We start from the raw sequence: 19,115 nt of genomic DNA, 5'->3' as shown, positions 1-19,115 counted from the left end.
TCCCACACTTCCTTTGTCTCATGTTTTTTTTATTACTAGCATAGTCTTTTAGTAAAATAAAATTATTTACTGAAAAAATAATTATTAATAACTCATAACTTTTTCATGAGTGTAGTAGTGCAGGAAGAATCTGCACAAAAAATTTTGAGTTCATATTGTTCACGCTTAGCCCTTCCTGTATAGCTACAATGACAGACAGGGATTTTTCCCTGAGAAAGTCATGGATGACTTTTCTTTAGGTGTATCTTTACTAGCCTTGTGGTTTTTTTCTCTTTTCCTTATTGTTCTTCATATTCTATCTCTAGTTCATATGCTCATAAAACTTCATTGTTATGTGAGAGAAGACAAAATGGTTGAATTTCACATGAAAACTTACAATATACTTCTAATTATTTAGTAAATTCTAATGATTATTTTAGACAAAAACACTTAATATTATTGGCCATTATTGTTCATCCTTTGAAATTACAGTTTCACACCATTAGTAATTAGTTCAGCACGTAATGACGTGTTTACCATCTTATTTTACAGAGAATTTTCATCGAGACCAGTGTGTAAAAATTTGTACCCATTAGCAAGATCAGTGAAATAATTTTACTCAACCTGTATACCTAGGTGTTTTGTATATATATAGGAAAACTTTTAAGGCAATTAATGAATAGAAGAATTTTTATGCAGGTTTCAGAAACAGGGAACTGTTGAACCTTACTAGAGAGACAAGTAGGTCTATAAAACTCACAAATATATTTAAAGATTCAGAATACCAATCTATAAAGTTTCTAGAAAATAGCACATATTTTACTTTATCTTTTATGTGTATTTACAGGGAAACCAGCATTTCTTAGGCTCATAAATTTAAAGACTTTTTCTAAAAAATATCTTTATTTGCAGGTGCCTACTTTTATTTCCAATTTTTACAAGTGGTACAAATGTGGACCAAATGTAAAAGAACATTTCTGTCAAATAAAACCCTTCCAAAGGACAGTATTACCTTGTGTGTCTTTTATTACCTTGTGTCAGTTGAAATTTCTGTGAACTTTATGGTTTGTGGAATAAAAAATGCCAGCCCCTGAAGGAAGTCACTGTCTTGACATCCTTGTCTTGCTTCTCTAACTGCTCTTAGAAATAATATGACTGGACCTGTAAGATCTTATTTGGAAATTAAATAATCAGAGAGAGGGTGAAGAGGAGGAGAGAGGACATGGGGGAGCAGGAAAGATGAGTCAGGGGAAGAATAGAGGAAAGAAGGATGAGAGATACCATAATATTAGTAGCCATTGTAGGTTTAAAGAGAGATCAGGTACTAGTGAGATGTCCAGAGGCCTACAAAGATGGCACCACCTGGCAATCTAACCAATACTGGAGAGGCTACCTTAAATGCCCTTCACTATAACGTGATTGATGACTTCCTTGTTGCCATCTTAGAGCCTTCATCCAGTGGCTGAAGGAAGCAGAGGCAGACACCCACAGCTAAACACTGAACTGAACTCCTAGAACCCAGTTGCAGAGAGGTAGGAGTGATGAGCAAAGGGTGTATGTCTTGGAAGGTGATACCCATAGAATCAGCTGATGTGGACAAGGGGGAGCTCATAGACCCTAGACTGATAACTGAGCGGACAGCATGGGATGTGCATGTTAGTGAGGAGGCCTCAGCATGCTTTGAGGCCTCAGGCAGTAAGTCAGCATTTAACCCTGTCATCCAGATGGACTTTGGGAGCCCATTCCACATGGAGGATGCTGTCTCCACATGGACACATGTGGGAGGGCCTAGGTGCTGCCCCAGATCATATGACAGACTTTCAAGATCCCCCAAGAAGGCCTGACCTGGAAAGTGCAGTGGGGATTGGGGAATGGGTTGGGGGAGGGCCGAAAGGGGGAGAGAGGAGGGGAGGGAGAGAGAGCTAGGATTGACATGTGAAGCAAAATTGTTTCGAATTTAAATTAAATTATAAAATCCTTCCTTTACTCTAATTTTCTGAACATTCATGAAGACAGGTCTCTGAAATCCATCTTAATATTCATATATAAAAATCTAAACTATTCACTTTAATTCCTTTTATCCTTTATTTTTTTCTCTACTAAAAACAACACAAAAGAAAACAGGCAAATAAACAAAATCAAAACACTGAATTCTGTACGTGACAATGAGGTACTTTTTTGAAATGTCTGGATGTTCCTTAGTCCAGGTGTATTTGTCCTAGGAACTTAAGATGCTGGGAACTCAACATATAATAAAAGTCAGCTTAGACAGTGGCTTCCTTCACTCAAACTGATAAGGATTAAAGAAACATTATTGGCTTCTTATTCTGAAGAAGAGATCAATAATTTGAGTGGGCCATGGGAGAAGTTATGGGGGAAAATGAGGTAGAAATGATGGAAATGCTGTACTCATGTACAAAATTCTCAAAAAATTTAAAAAATGTTTAAAGAAAGTTTATGGAATATGAAATCAGAAACAAAGTTTACTAAGATAAAGAAAACTAAGAAACAAAGAAAGACAAAGAAATTCTGGAAAGTGCAATACATTGCCAAAAGAAAGAAAGAAGAGTAAAACAAAACAAGCAAACCCTGAAATGCACTTGTAGAACATGTGGCAGAGAGTAGACAAATACTAAAGTCATTTCTGTTTAAGCTGGTTATAGACAAGTCTATGGGGACCCACATGTAGTACATATATATCTTTCTGGCACCCAAAGGTCATGTTCTGCTCATAATTTAGGGGTCATTTGAAGCACTCCCACCCTGCAACTCTTCACACTTTTCTGTTACCTTCCAAGTTAGCTTTCAAGCATGACTGGGTGCTAGCCATTAGCCTCAATCCTTCAACCTTATAGGTGTCTTAATGCAGGTCAATTAAATTCTGTTCTCTTGAATCTCACATATACATGATTAGTTTGAAGTTTTACTATAGTGGAAGTTAACCCTATGACATCCACCATGAGGTTGCTGTAGTCTTTCTTAGTTATTTTATAACTAGTTCTTTCTATTGAATGGTCTGAAGTGGTATTTTTCTAAAGGAATGCTACTTTTTTATTTTTGTTTGTTTGTTTGTTTGTTTTGTTTTTCGAGACAGGGTTTCTCTGTGACTTTGGAGGCTGTCCTGGAACTCTCTCTGTAGACAAGGCTAATCTTGAACCCACAGAGATCCGCCTGCCTCTGTCTCCCTAGTGCTGGGATTAAAGGCATTCGTCACCACTGCTCAGTGCTACTTATTTTTCACATACTGTCTTCATGTGCAGAAAAGTATATTGTAGCTCACAACAGTGATAAAACAGAACCAAAGACCTTATAGAAGTCATTCTGGTGTCTAAAGATCCTTAGCCCAACCCTACTTTTTTGCTACATTTAATCTTCTCTTACATCTTCCAATATCTTTAAAGAAAATCCTGACTTATTAAAATTCAGCCCACCCAAAATTCTCCTCTGCAAGAGTTTCCATATATTTTTATATTCCATTTAGGAAGGTTATTTCTAGATTATATTTCACTCTGATCTTGCAATTTGATTCAAGTATATCCTGTCATCCTATGAGGAGGTTTCAAAAAGTCTACCTTTTGGTATTTTATAGTGTAGCACTTAAGTATAATACAGCTTTTCCTCCTAAATTTATGTTAAACTTTATCTGTACTTCAAAGGTGTAGTAGGATTCTCATTCTGTTTTAGAGACTTGATTTCTCATCACCTTTGAGGCTTGACCTTTCATGGTACCATGTATCATAAATAGCAGCACAGCACTTAGTCATTTACCGAACCATTATTTAACCCTGCTTATTAGTTAAATCTATCTTTTTAAAAAAAGGAGTTTCAAGTACCAATTAGATTATTGATTTATAGATAAGAAATTTTGAGTGGGAAGAAATAGAGAAGGAATACAAGGAGAGTGAGGGAAGAGAGGGGGTAAGCTTGATTCTTGATAAATGGGTGTTTGTATTTAAGTCTATACTAATATAATCAATAATTTAAAAGTAGCATAACTATTCTGGGAGAGAAAAAGTAATTACCTGTCCCAAACCATCCCAGAAACAAACCAAAGATCTCTTATATGTGAATCAGATTGAGTTGTTGTGTATAACACGCTAGTGTCTTACATGCTAATTCTTTGTGATATATAAGAAGTTACAAAACATGAGTAATGGGCCACAGTACATGGAAAGTTCTCTTTATAATGGCACAGCTGTTGCTACATGTACGGTAATAAACCATTCAAATCGTAAACATATGAAATTGTGTGTTACAGTTCTTATATGACTTTTGTAAGTTTAAAATTATAACTGTGACCATGACTTTGGGTGCCTGATTCCTTGCGTGTAACCTATAACATTTACAGCCAACAAATATCACAAGCTGTTAATGCTGTAGCATATCTACAGTCCAAACAATTTTCAAGTAGGAGCAGGAATTCAAGGTCATCATCTGCTACTGAGCAACTCTGGAGTCAATATAGGAGTTATGAGACCATTTTTCCTCAAACCAAAATCAAACACACAAAATGTGGTAATAAAGTCGACATTGTGATTGTTACTAGAAATAATAGCTTAGATGAATCCTAAAAACTTTTTGATATTTACAACTGTTTTCTCTTTTTCTATCTCCTCCTTATCCTTAAAGATATTGTGATGCACAAGTCAAATAGTCAAAAATCCTCTATCCCTCATCAGTTAGTTCAGTTCATTAATGAATAACATAGAAGTCAGAACTTTATTGAACAGATACACTTCACTTTCCAATTTTTGAAAACCCTTTCAAATAGTTTTCCATTTTCCAGTTGTGTATTCTGATGGAAGGTAAAGGCTGTACTATCTCAAGACAGATGTTAGTCCTTGAACTCAGATAAGGGACTGATGCAAAACATAGACCAGGAAGTTTATTCATTCCTAAGAATGTAAAACTTTTTCCCCAGCTGTAAGACTTTGGGATAAAGATAATTGTTTAAAAGACTATTTTTTTAGATTTTTTTAATTGTAGGGTAATTAAAAGATCATTAAAATGAGTGCTTACTATTTTGATAATAATTTCAGTTTGCTATTATAAAAGATCATCTTTGTCATAATGTCTTTCTCTTGCTTTTATCAAATTCTGTTTAAAATAGTTGTTCTAAAGAACTTCCCTCAAACCAGTACTTTCTATTCCCCACAAGTTCATAGAACCCACAAGACTCAATTTTTAATGCATTTTCATTGTTAACCATACTTGTGTTGTCTTGACTTTGGAATTAAAAGAAAATATGTCTTATTTCCTTCAATGTATTGATCTTGAATTTTAAATTATTTCTATGTCCATGATCCTCAAAACGGAAGTAAAATATGGCAAAATACAACTAGGAGGCATATGCTTCTGTTTAAAATCCTATGAAACAGACTTTTCATACATCCTATTGTCAAGTTCCTCATTTATATTTACTAGAAAGATTTTACTGACAGGTGATAAAATTATCTCTGTAAATTATAAGCTCTACAGGTTTATCAATTATCATTAAAAGCTACTTTTCTGATGTTTCTTAAAAGCAAATAATGTTTCTTCATAATGTTTTTTATTGGGAAAGAGTACATGATTTAATAATGCAATGTTCTAAATGACAGTATTGAAATAATTTATAATCCAGCATTTAAAATTATAAGCAGTATCCTGGTTTTAAACTTATTTGCTGGTGTAGTGTACAAGCAAACATGGCCACATATTTTGGAATTTAGTTTAACACCCTTTGTACTCTGTCTCTGTAAATATAGTGGTGATTCTTTACAAGGGAATTTAAATACTTGCCACATTTTTATTTGGTCTTAAAAGACAGATGCTGGAATATCATTTTATACAAAGAATTCCATTATCCTACTTTAGAGACCTTAGGTTATGACACATTTTCATACCCCTGAAAAACTTAACTTGACCCATATGAATCTCTGTGAGTGCACCTTTCATTTTAGTGTGCCAAGGCTCATAGAAGATATTTGTGAACAATGTATCTTTTTATTTTTAAAAATGTTTAATGTTTAAAATTTGCGAATGTGAAAATATACACTATTAGCACATGAGTTTGTGTGGCTGCAGCTATTGTATTTATTGTCTTTGCTGATTAGCTAAGGAATTCAAGAATTGTGCATCAGCAAACTTTTTCTTCCCTCTCAGAACAAGTTGATGCACTCCTACATGTTGCAAATAAGCACTAGAAATGCAAATAATCTGATATGTTTTGAATATTTGATTTTTGCTATGTATTTTCTATGTACCACATATGTGGTAACAATATGGGTATCTTTATACAATAGTCTTCACCTTTATATTCGAAGTTCATTGTGCATAACTTTTATTTTATGCACAGATTTTTTTAGTTTAACTATGATAACATATTGGGAAGAAAAAAGCCTTTTGATTCTAATAGATACCAAGACATATGCAGACTCTCTCTAAATTAAGTTGTCTCCAGTTAGCATATTATAAGACTTTGGAGTGATACATGTATTTTGAATAGCTAAGTTGACACATAAATTATGAATTTGTGTCTAATCAGAATCTAATAAAACATAGAATGAATAAAGTAGGAACTCCATTTTTCATCCTTGAAATACATAAAAACAATACTCAATAGTACACTAAAAAATCTAAGTGCTTACATTGCTAGTATATATTGATTTTCTGACTGCAGCATCCATCATAATTGCACAGAAAAAATACCCTATTTTATCCATGGTAGTATTGTCAGAAAGATGTAATTTAGAAATATATACTAAATGAATTTAAATAAGTCCCTTGGATTTATTTATTTATCTACTTCATTTGAATTAAAATTCCCTTCTGTGTTGTAATGAGAAGATATAGAATTCCTGCTTAATGATGAGGGATGATTAGAATTTTAACATTTCTTTTTGAATATAAATTAATCCTCTAGTTAAGAAAAATGGAGAGGAATGTGCCGTGTTGCTATAAAGCACTTAACAGAGGAAGCTATCCTGCCCATTAACTCGGAGCTTACTGCCTCTTTTTCCTTGCATGTTTTCTAATCAAGGACACACTTTCTCCCAGAGGCACGTGGGAGTTTAGCAATTACTTGCAGCTCTAACACTATGCAATTTCTTCCGGGACTGCAATCTGTTAGAGTTCAATTTTCTCAACCACAGACAAAATGATGAGAATGAATTCATTCCTTTAGAATGAAACCGAGTGAATAAACTAAATGTGATTGAAATGAACTTATGTGGCACTCATACATAAATCAGCAGGGTAGCCGGCCCACTTCCCAACTGTACACATGGTGGCATGTGCTTTGCATTCTAGCAACTCTCTGAAAGTTGTTTAATTTAAATCTCTAAAGCACTGTGATTTCAATATAAACTTCATGTTAGAAGTTATATATAGATATTACCATATTGTTTGGTAAAAATGTGGCCCCATGACCTTTTCAATGCTTTCAAGTAACAGATCCATTTTTCTTTGTCTTTCTGTTACATTAAACACAGACAGACAGACAGACACACACACACACACACACACACACACACACACACACACACACACACCTGCACTTACTTTATCTCAGGTTCTTAGAGAACTGAATGCATTTCCTTAGACAACTTGATGGATCCATTTCTGGCTCTTAACATTTTAGATAGAGTTTTAATTTTTGTTAAGGTTATATCTAGTTTTAAAATTGAATAAGTGGTTTGATGTGGTAAAAATTTTCCATATTTTACTATTACACAGATATACCATACCTACAAATGCATATAATAACTAAATTAGGAAGTAAGTATAATCCCATTCATCATTGGATTTTGGAAAAGGTAAGATCTAGAATTCAGCCGGGCGTTGGTGGCGCATGCCTTTAATCCCAGCACTCGGGAGGCAGAGGCAGCAGAGCTCTGTGAGTTCGAGGCCGGGCTGGACCGATAGCCTCCGGAAACAATACAGAGAAACCCTGTCTCGTAAAAAAAAAAAAAAAAAAAAAAAAAAAAAGATCTAGAATTCACATGAACTCATTGAATATAATACTAATCAGAAATATTATAGGTACACTCACATGACATGAAGCTGTTGCAAAGAATGAGACATATCTGTTCATGGCACCCAAAATTATCTTTTTAAAATAAAGATAATACAGAACAGGGACTTGAGTTGTCATGTCCACATTAGAACTGGAATCGATGTTTTAAAGTTCTTTATATTATTTTCAATTTTATTATTTTAATTTACTAAGCTGCTCTTGAATTTTCTTTTCATGCCTACATCATCATTAATCAATTATAGCATTATCTATGACTACTGAATAGTATAAACTCCATAAATAATATAATTTATCATTGATGATTACTAGTTTTCCACTTCCCCAAAGAATAATTCAGGGATAATGAAGCCTTCTGAAAAGTAAGAATGAGTTCTAGACACTTTAGATGTCATTGAATTTGTATGGCACCATAGAAAAAAGAATGCTGCTGTGTAGTGTCATAATTACTCTATATGTAGAGGAAGTTACAGTTAGACTTAGTAAGATGTAAATTACCACTTTCTCAAGTCACCTCTGAGTCTGTACTTTCTCTACTTTATTATCCTTAAGTTTTGGTAAAACATAGACAACTATTGTATTTACATGCATGTAATGCCCAAAGGTAATAGTACAAGGTAATTGATGAGATTAAAAATAGAGGGAAAATTGTATATAAATTCTGCTATTTAATCTATCCAATTAAGAAATTCCAATTATACAGTCCTATGAATATGACATTACTGTTAATCTATGTAATTTTCACAATGCCTAAATGCTCACTGTGTAAAGGAAGCCTGTATTGTCAACCTAAGGTAAAAATACATCCTTGTTTATACTATTTGCTTCGTTGATACTTGTCACATATCAACACCATACAGTAAAGGGTCATAAAATAAGATACCATAAAATTTGAAGAAATCAGTTAATATATCAGTGTGAGAGAAAGAGAGAAACAGAGATAGATAGGGTAGATAGATACATAGATAGATAGATAGATAGATAGATAGATAGATAAATGATAGACACATAGATACATAAATGGGTAGATCGATGTAGATAGATGATAGAGGTTCACCTACTGTCACTGATGTGAACTTTTCACACTGTTGATGATAGCCTTGTTTCCTGCATGCTAATAATCTGATTTGACCTTCATACCACATAGTCATTTTTGTTTTGTACCCTCATAAAAAATGGCTCACAAGGATGATGTTAATTACTTATAATGCCACACAGCCAGTAATATTTTAATCTAGACAGGTCCATGGGAAAAGCTAAATGAATGACAGAAGGTTCAGAAAATTTTATTGAGATTGAAGCTTTGAAATATTAAAAGTGAACTTAGCTTCAGTGCACAATAAAAGATCTTCTTTTAAAATCAGGGCAGTCATAAACAACACCGGGACTTACAGAGTCCTCTCAAAAACTGTTTCAGACCCACTTCAAGCACCCTGTCATGAGGACTATATTGGACAAATACTTCATTTAAATTTAATTGTTGAGAAGTGCTTGTGTTGGCTGTTCTGACATCATGCAATGATTTATTATACAAAAAATTCCTTTTGTGATTTTATTGTTATTGAGAACTTTTTGACATTGAAATGATCTTAGTAATTTAAATCTTACAAACTGACAATATTAAGATCACTTCCTAAAGAGACCATTATTAGGTGACTTGATCTCCCTCAAATCATTTTGGAAGTGTCTCATATCTATTACTATAAATGACAAATTAATCAGAAAATTCAAATACTGGTAATATGATGTATGAAATCAGAGCTTCTGTTTTTCAGTACCTTGCCCGAATTATGTCTAGAGTACCAAACTAGAAAGAAAATAGTAAAACTGGAGAAAAGTTCCATTGGCCTTTCATGTTATATTATGTTCAGAATCTAATTTCAGCTCATGAACAAAGCTATTTATGAAGAGGATAATAAGACAAAATGACTAACTTATACAGATCAATTTAATTAGATGTTGTGTCCAGAGAAATATAAGAGCAACTGAAATTTTAAATATTTTGTTTTTCAATAGTCACTAAGGAATCTGAAAATGTGAACAAACACATCAGACAAATTTTCAGTCAATGAACTTCAAAATAGTTTAGAAATTATTCATAATTTATTCATAGATAACACATGTGAACAACAATTTGAAAATTAACGGTTGAACTTTTCCCCTCATCATAATTTTTAATTAAAAAAGAACAACAAATTCATCCAATATTCATAAAAGAAACAATAGAGAAGCAGATATTACTTATAAAATCTCTAAGACACTTACACACTAGTATGTAATAAACAAAGGCAATAAACACAATAGTTTCTATAAATGAATGGGAAAAATTAAGCATGACCAACATGTACCCCATGGGCTTCTTGACCTCGAGAATAGCAATGAAAATGGTCCAACACAAAATCATAAGCTTACAGAAAGCCTTAAGTGATTTTTTTTGCATTTTTTGTTAGCTCACTTATGTTGTTTTAGAGTATGAAAATATAAATGAAGAATGTTACATCTCAATGTCAATAGGACTCAATAATTGTTTTACTTAGCTATGAGCCCTATTATCTATGGCACTATCCTGACAGACAAGGTATAAAAGAGTGGCTCATAAATGTGGGATTGTAATCATATGCTCTATGATTGTATTTTATTTCTGATTCACAGGAGGCAATCCTTGCCTATAATTGTATACCCTGGTGAAAACCCAAGGTAGGGTGGCCATAGACTTGCAGAGACACTTAATACTGTTGTCTGGGTAGACAGTGTCAAATACCTTCTAAATATTCATATTTACACCCATAGACAAATTCACAGTAAATCTTAATCAGGGATGCCTCTTTCTGCTGAAAGGTAATGGATTCAGATGCCTATGACTACAGAACATGCTGTGGATTCAGTCCTAAATAAGTAACTTATACTACCCACTAAATGCTCAGCGAACATTGTAGAAGAGAGAGAGAGAGAGAGAGAGAGAGAGAGAGAGAGAGAGAGAGAGAGATATGTAATATCCGGAAGATAGTTTCACTACACAAAGACATTTTCTGGGCAAGTCAAAGTCATTGAAATCATTAACTCCTACAACCTATGCCTACACTGGGTCTGCATAAAAAGGAGCCAAGCAATAGCCAGGTATATTTGAAGGAGGGTCTACAGCATTCTTAACCCCACTGATGAACTGTTTACTTCTGACAGGTTTGGAAAGTGCACTGTGTTTTCTTGTGTGTCCATAGTGATGCCAGCAGTCAAAATTTGATGGCCACACATTGCCTCAAATAAACTAAATGAGTCTCAGAATAGGAAGTCGGGAATCAGTGACTAGGATTCATAGGGATGGAAGAATGACAATGAACTGGACAAATATGAGATGGAGGAGAGACTAATCACAGTTCATTTTACATATAAGTATGAATTTCTCAATGAAATACCTTTGGAAATAAAATAAGTATGTTTAAAAATTATCAGACATGCTAAAGATGTTAACCCATATAAAAGTCATCTAAATGATTCGGGAATAAAATTATCTATGGCTAAAATAACTCAAAAATCTAAAGTTTCATCTCATTATATAAAATGCTTAAGTTGAGCAATTATGGGTTACAGCGTAATAAAGTTAATCATGTTTTATTAATCTTAATTGCAACATTTTCCTTGTTCATGATTTTAACCTTCATCTAAGCTACTTCAATATGTATATACCAAATCAAATATTTTCAGTCTCAGGATTACTTAATTGCAGAATACCAATTATGTATTTAATCTCAATTGTACATCAAATCTAAAACAACTTGATATCAGAAAGATTATAATTTGGAAGATAATAATGTATTTTTAATCACATCTAGTAGATATTGCACAGTCTTGACTCTAATTTTCCAGGCTTATTTATTAAGATAATTACAAAAATAGTTTGGGGCTTAGTTCTTAGTATATTTCTAATAGAAAAATATAGCCAAAGATAAGTTTCTTATCTTCATTTTGTGAGTAATTGTCAGTGAATAAATGTAGTAGTGATAGATGGTGCTAAATCATACACAAATAAACATGACGTCAGTCATGTGAGGCCATGCCTACTTTGGTATGCCTAAGAACACTAAAGATTTCCTTCTCTTTTAGATGGATCCCTCGTAGACTGCATCTGCAGGGTGCCATCTTGTCTAAGCCAACATGCTTTTTTGTTTGTTTGTTTGTTTGCTTTATTAAAAGTTTTAATTTATGCCGGGCGGTGGTGGCACATGCCCTAAATGCCAGCACTAGGGAGGCAGAGGCAGGCAGATATCTGTGAGTTCGAGGCCAGGCTGGACCGACAGCCTCCAAAACAACACAGAGAAACCCTATCTCGTAAAAACAAAAACAAAAAGTTTTAATTTATTGTACATAACAACCACAGTTTTTCTCCCCTCTCCCCCATGTTACATCACCCACCTTCTTTCTAAACCCCCTATCTACTCCTCAGAAAGGGTAAGGCCTCCCATGGCAGTCATCAAAGCCTTAAATATCAAGTTGAGGCAGGAACAAGCTCCTCTCCCCTGCATCAAGACTGAACAAGTAACCCACCATAGGGAATAGATTCCAAAAAGCAAGTTCAAGCACCAGGGACAGATCCTGGTCTCAGTGCTAGGGACCCCACAAGCAGACCAAGGTACACAACTACAAGACCTACAAGCAGAGGGTTTAGGCCGGTCCCATGCAGGCTCCACAGCTGTCTGTCTAGAGTCCGTGAGCACCCACAAAGTGCCTGTCATGTAGATGCTGATCTCAGCTGCAGTGACATGGTACCACATTGTCCACTAGAAAACCACAGAAATGAGCCACAGTTTTTACAAAGGACTTGGAGGTTCTCAAAGCTGTTGTTGATCCCATGACTCAGCTTATATTTCCCTCATTCCAATCCCACTGTATGACTTCCTATGAAAGTACTCTGATAACCAAACCATTCCATATGACACCAGGCCTGCTGTAATCTATCTTGGCTCTCTCTCTGCTCACTTTTCATTGAAAGAGGCAGTCTTTGGTCTATGTCTCTGTAGCTTATTTTCAACAATCACACAAGCATGTGTGAGTGAACCTGCCTAGACACTGCTTTTTACTCATTTTATTTATCTATTATTTTACCATTTGACAATTTTGTGTTTAGCTGCCCTTTTAGGCACTCCATCCCATGTCTTCCCCCTATTCCCTCTCTCATTGGAAACCTTCTCTTCAGCAAATCCCACCCCTACATTCAGTTTGTTTTTACGACATGTGGCCACACTGAGTTTACTTGGGTCTTACTTGAAATGAGTGGGAGATAATTTCTCTTCTAGGAAAGAGCGAGTGATTTCCTTCAATGGTATAGCCACTAAAATTTCACTCTTGTTACAGTCTAACGTAAAAAAAATATTTGTGCCAGCATCGCCTTCTTGTGATTACCAGAGTACCTTATACTTCTTAACTTTTGCCATGATAATCTTGTTTTATTTTCTGAGAACTGGAAGTTTTAAAATTACAAATGTTATCCAGAGATCTTTTTATAAGCCTTAATATAATATATGCTGTGATGGACTATGGACCTGTTTGAGACGAGAGGGAAGTGATAAAACTGAGGCCTCAGATTTAAGTGTTTAGTGTTGTTGTTTTTCTTTTTTAATTGTTGTTGTCTTTTAAGCTATGGCTATCCTATTCAGCAAATGCAGCTCCTCCACTACCAGCAACAACTAGGCTACAAGAGTCAAAACCAGCAGAAATTCTGTTTCTTAAACACCAGCTCTTTCAATGCTATCACGAAAATCTATGTAAACCTTTGTCCTGATAAAATAGTCAAGAGTCAAAGGCTGAGGCAGAATTTTGCTTCCCAGAGAGCTAAATAACAAGCAGATGTGCTTACTCTTCCTTATAAATCCTTCTCTGGGGCCAGAGAGGTGGCTCAGAGGTTAAGAGCACTGGCTGCTCTTCCAGAGGTCCTTAGTTCAATTCCTAGCAACCACATGGTAGCTCACAACCATCTGCAATAAGACAGGCCACCCTCTTCTGGCATGCAGGGATATATGCAGACAGACAACTGCATACATCATAAATAAGTAAATCTTGAAAAAAAATAAACCCTTCTCCACCTGGAGTCTCCCTACAACTTCCTGCCAGCTAGTTGCTGACTCAGCCTCCTCACCACAAGTGAATTTTATTTAATCCAACATATCGTTGCATCATTAAACAATTGTTCTATAGCATAAAGAAAAACAACACACCTTAAAATAATATTCTACACCAAGACTTCTTTCTTCCTTTCTTCCTTCCTTCCTTCTTTCCTTTCTTTCTTACTTTTGTTTTTTTAAGACAGAGTTTCTTTGTGTACTTTTGGAGCCTGTCTTGGAATTCACTCTGTAGACCAGCTTGACCTTGAACTCACGCAGATCCACCTGCCTTTACCTGCAGAGTATTGTAGATGCTGCTCTTCAAGTAGCAACTGAGAAAAGAAACAATAAATAGCTTGTGAAGCTCTGTCTGAGTGTGGTTGTCTCAATAGGTATATGCAAACCTTATTTTGAAATATTAAGCACTGGTGTGAACAAATGATGCAGTTCAAGTTGATTTAGAATAGCCCACTGGCTATAACCCTATTTAAATAGATGTGGTGTGAGGAGACTTTGAGAGTGACAGAACCTCTTTCTGTTTTTGGTGAACTTTACTTGGCGATTTAGGGCAACAGATGATCAGTCCCCAAAGTCCCCTTAAGCCAGTGGCTTTTGTGTTTGTTGTTTCACATCTGAGAATAATAATAAATCACAAAACAATAGGGAGTAGAGATAATGGAACTGAAAACAAAATTCAAAAGAACAAAAACTCACAAGAGAATTGGATGAGGGATATCTCCCAAGGAAGAAAAATGACATCAATAGTCTTCTTAGTTCAGTGACTTTTGAGACTTATGATACCAATTGAGTAGGCATTGATATTTATTGAGGCTGTCCCCCTTTTTAGAATGTGGCCTGACCCAAGGATACCCTACAATTCCTTTTCATTCCTCTTAGAAGTGAAAAAGTAATCAGGTTTTACTAATCTAAACAGAGGGTTAGTCAAAAGCCATGGTCGTCCAGTGTCTCTCCCAATTTTTTAATGGTTTTGTAGGTATTTCATAAGCCATTTTCCATGTGACTTGCTGGTAGTCTACCTTGGACCTTCTTCCCCTAACTTACTGAGGGTAGTTAGCTCCTATATCATGAGAAATTGATAAGCACCTTTATGAGAAGAATAGGAAGGTAATGTTATTTGAGGTGTTCTTAGCAAAGGGAGAATAAGAGCAATTGCCAAGAGTGCAAAATCCTAGAATGAATAATGGAAGTCAGCATAAAGTTCCACTCCTGGTTGAAAAGTTGTTATCAATTGACAACTTCTGGCATATTTCAGGTCAATTTTCCTTAATGGTATGGCCCCATTTGGGATGAGCACACACCACTGAATACATGAACATACCAAAGCAGATGAAAAAGGACCAAGGGGGTTAAAAAATGCAGGATACAACAAAGGAGGGAAGGGTAGGAAGATGGTAAATTCAGGAGGAGTTTGGAGAGGTGTTGGGGAAGTCATTTGTCAATAAAGCACTGTCTGGCCAATAGGGAATCTAGATAGGAGGGACTAGGAGTCCAGAAGGACTCTGGGTAGGAGAAACACAAGGAGATTCAAGATGTAACTCCATGGGGTAGGAGCCCGGAACTATTCTCCGGTAAGAGACATACTTAGATTAACAATTATGGGGTAATTACTTAAAGCAGAGCTAGCCAGTAAGAAACAAGCAAGGCCAACAGCTTCATAATTAACATAGCCTCCTGTGTGTTTATTTGGGGACTACAAAGCGGCAACTGGCGGGGGATAAACCAAAGCAGCTAGCAAGGAAAAGCTGCCCTTTACAGAGAGGAGGGTGAACATCATCAAAAACACATTTTACAGAATTCTCAAAGAAATAAGAGGATGAGAATCAGCAAACATGTGAGCCATTTCCAAAGAAGGACAGTGGACAATTGTGGCAGCCAAAAAGATATGAACTATTATGAGTCTGATTTACTTTAATGAGAATTATTTTACAACTCTATGCCAAGAAAAATTGGTAACTGAGAAAACAAAAAATCATCTTTGTAAGGAGATTTTTCTACCTAGATAGAGGTTAGGAAATGCAAGGCCAAGGCAAAGCACAGGCTGGCATTAATAAGGACTTTGCCCTCTCACCAGACATGACAAGCCCTTTTCTCCTTGAATTTACTATACAGTTAGTGAACCTCCTATCTTCCCTTCAAAATATGTTATTACTTCATTTTGAGCCTCTACCAAAAATTTGTTAATAGTAAGTGAGATAATGCATTTACAGTAAAATCCTATGTCATACAATTTAATAAAAGGTAATTCACATCTAGAGCCATTTTCCATACCTATTAAATTTCAAGATTAATAAAAGCCTGTCTCCCTGACTTTCTTATAACATAAAAACGTTTATAACAGTTAGAGTTATGTAACTGCTGTGGTTTTGCGTACGATTCTAGATAAGAAATGTGAACCGATATTCAAAATTGAATTTAAAAATCTAAAATCTCCATTTAGCATGCAGTAGAAAGTTCTGCAGGTTCTGTCTATACTTCGTTCATTGTTTTGAAGCTTGGATTGCATTTTCTTGATTATATTACACCAAGGAAAGTATAAAAGAATAAGCATTAGCAGGAAAATTGCCTGAGTTTCACATCATGTATCTTCCTAAATTTCCCCATTCTAAAACTAAGCAACTGAAAGTTCAAAACCTGATTTTGCCTACAACCTAAAAAGCTTTAATATTTCATGACTGACCTTCAACTTCATGAGAATTATATTTCACAACTTCAACATATTAACTCATAATTAAAACTTAAGAGAGAATCTACCTATATTCTCTGAAGCTGTTGTACAGCTGGCAACCAGGTCATAATAATAGATTTCCTTGCTTAGCCCATCAGGATATAGGCATGTTAATAGAACATTCATCACTTTCTATTCATCTTTTAATTGCAAGCAAGTAACATAGTAGTCAATAAATATAAAAGCACAATGTGGGTGAGTGAGTGGATTCAGATGGCATTGTCTTAATCCATTATTTATAATTAAAAAGAAAATCTAACCTATTGAGCTGTCAGAGCACAGAGTATGTAAAGCTTTCAGAGCAAATATACTATGCAGATGGGAAAACTCATATTCACCAAGATTAAAAATGTCATAGCTGGTAAAGCAATTATCGTAAAAGACAGATCTCCTTTAAATCAAGCTCTGTACTGTGTACCTTTTCTGATATATAGTACGTATTTTTTAATCACATCAATGGCAAGCTAGTTAGTCCTGACATGGTTATTATAGAGGCTATTACAGCACTGCAGAATTCATAATGAAATCTAAATTCTAAAAGATATGATGATGCGATGGTTTATGGAATGTAAATGTAGTGTCTGTGCAAGGAGAACTATAAATTACACTGGGATTTCTTTCTAATGTATATTTTCCACTTCAGGAGTAATAGGTCCTTTTCCATAATTTTTATTTAAATAAGCATGCTAAGGTGATTTTGAAATAAATTACTAACATCTTGAAAACAGAATGCATGAAGAGTCTCATGAGCATGATGTATCACATTCGAGAAAAAGAGTGCGTGTGAATATGTGACAAATAAGCCTTCCATTTCCCCTGAAGTCATTGATTTAAAAAGCCCTGAATCCATAGCTACATAAAGAAGAAAGGAAAAACGAACCACAATATAGGAACCTGTAACTTATAAGTGATGTATTGTGGATTTTGCATCATATTCAGTGATATCAATCTCATTCTCATAATACTGTAACAAAAATGTAAAATTTATTTTATAGCAGGAATATTGGATGAGTTAACTGCTATTTTTGTCTCTAAAACATTCTTTATTTGGAAAATAAGTTATTTGGAGTACATGCTTTATAAAAATGTGACCTTCTCTGGAAAAATCAGGTAAGCACATTGCCTGGATTTATGCCCTGAATATCTTTTATACTGTACAAACACAAAACAATTCCACATCAGTCCTCATATTCAGTTACTTATTTTTTTAAAGGGACTTAATCAACTATCTGCTCAACAGAACCTATGTCTTAGCCTGAGAGGTAAATAAACATATGAATAATGTAACCAGGAAGGCAAGCTTAGAAGAGACAAGGATGAGGGGCTGTTTGCCAGGTAGTCATCCACCAGGCACAATGGCCAAAATCTCCTTGTATTATTTTCTCTGTGTGTTTCACATACGACAGAGAGCTTTCGCATCACTCTTCTCCATTCTGAAAAGAAATCTTTCCCAGCGTTATCCCTGCCCTCAAACTCACTGCCAGTTACAAATACAAGCACAAGCAACTTCCAAAGTCTTCATAAGTAATTCAACTACAGCACTCTAACTACGTACCTTTTTATTGTTGTGGAAGAATACTTCCATCTGATCATTCTCATGTTCTCAGAGTACTTCTGTACAACACATATGAACACCTCAATTATCAAGGTCAGTCACACTTGTGTGTTAGTAACATTAGCATGCCCAACCAATGCATAGATCTTTAAGAGGTAACATGATTAAATAATACCCTGCCACATTCTTGTTCTACAGATTGGATCCAGAAACACCTGTCTAAAAATGGAGGCACCCATAATCCTCCTGTCTCTGCCTCATTCACCAAGTCCTACTGGCATATGCCACCACAGCTGGTGGTGGTTGCCCAAGTCTTTAAACCCAGCACTTGAGAAGCAGAGGCAGGCAGACCTCTGTGAGTCAAGGAAAGCATGGTCTACAGAGTAAGTTCCAGCATAGCCTCCAAAAGCCACAAAGAAACCCTGTCTCGAACCACCCGCCCCCCAAAAAAATAAAAGTGGAAGCATATAAGCCATGTTGATTCTGGGTTTCTTCTCATGAAGTGAAGTGGGCCTTAAGCCAAATCATTTATTGGTTGGATACTCTCAACAGATTTGTGCTATTATTGATTTAATTATTTTTTCTTTTAATTAGTGGGTACATCAACTATTTCACCTCTCTAATTGTTCTTTTGTTAAACAAAAGCATAAATATAGCAAGTATATTTTTGAGTAGCCAGCATCTCCATAATTGAGTTGTACCAACTCTCAACTTGGGAATTTGCAT

The 19,115-nt window shown here is 35.2% G+C and overlaps 1 long non-coding RNA gene across 1 annotated transcript in view; it reads left to right on the top strand.

The window, feature by feature from the left end:
* Positions 1-19,115, top strand: part of LOC121143298 — a 475,484-nt gene that overhangs the window by 75,355 nt on the left and 381,014 nt on the right. The gene's annotated exons all lie outside the window — the stretch shown is intronic.

The sequence above is a fragment of the Mesocricetus auratus genome, unplaced genomic scaffold (genome assembly GCF_017639785.1).
Source record: "Mesocricetus auratus isolate SY011 unplaced genomic scaffold, BCM_Maur_2.0 Super-Scaffold_100011, whole genome shotgun sequence".
In the NCBI taxonomy this organism is placed as follows: Eukaryota; Metazoa; Chordata; class Mammalia; order Rodentia; family Cricetidae; genus Mesocricetus; species Mesocricetus auratus.
Note: the sequence above shows the minus strand (reverse complement) of the source record. Positions and strands in the feature narration are given on the sequence as shown.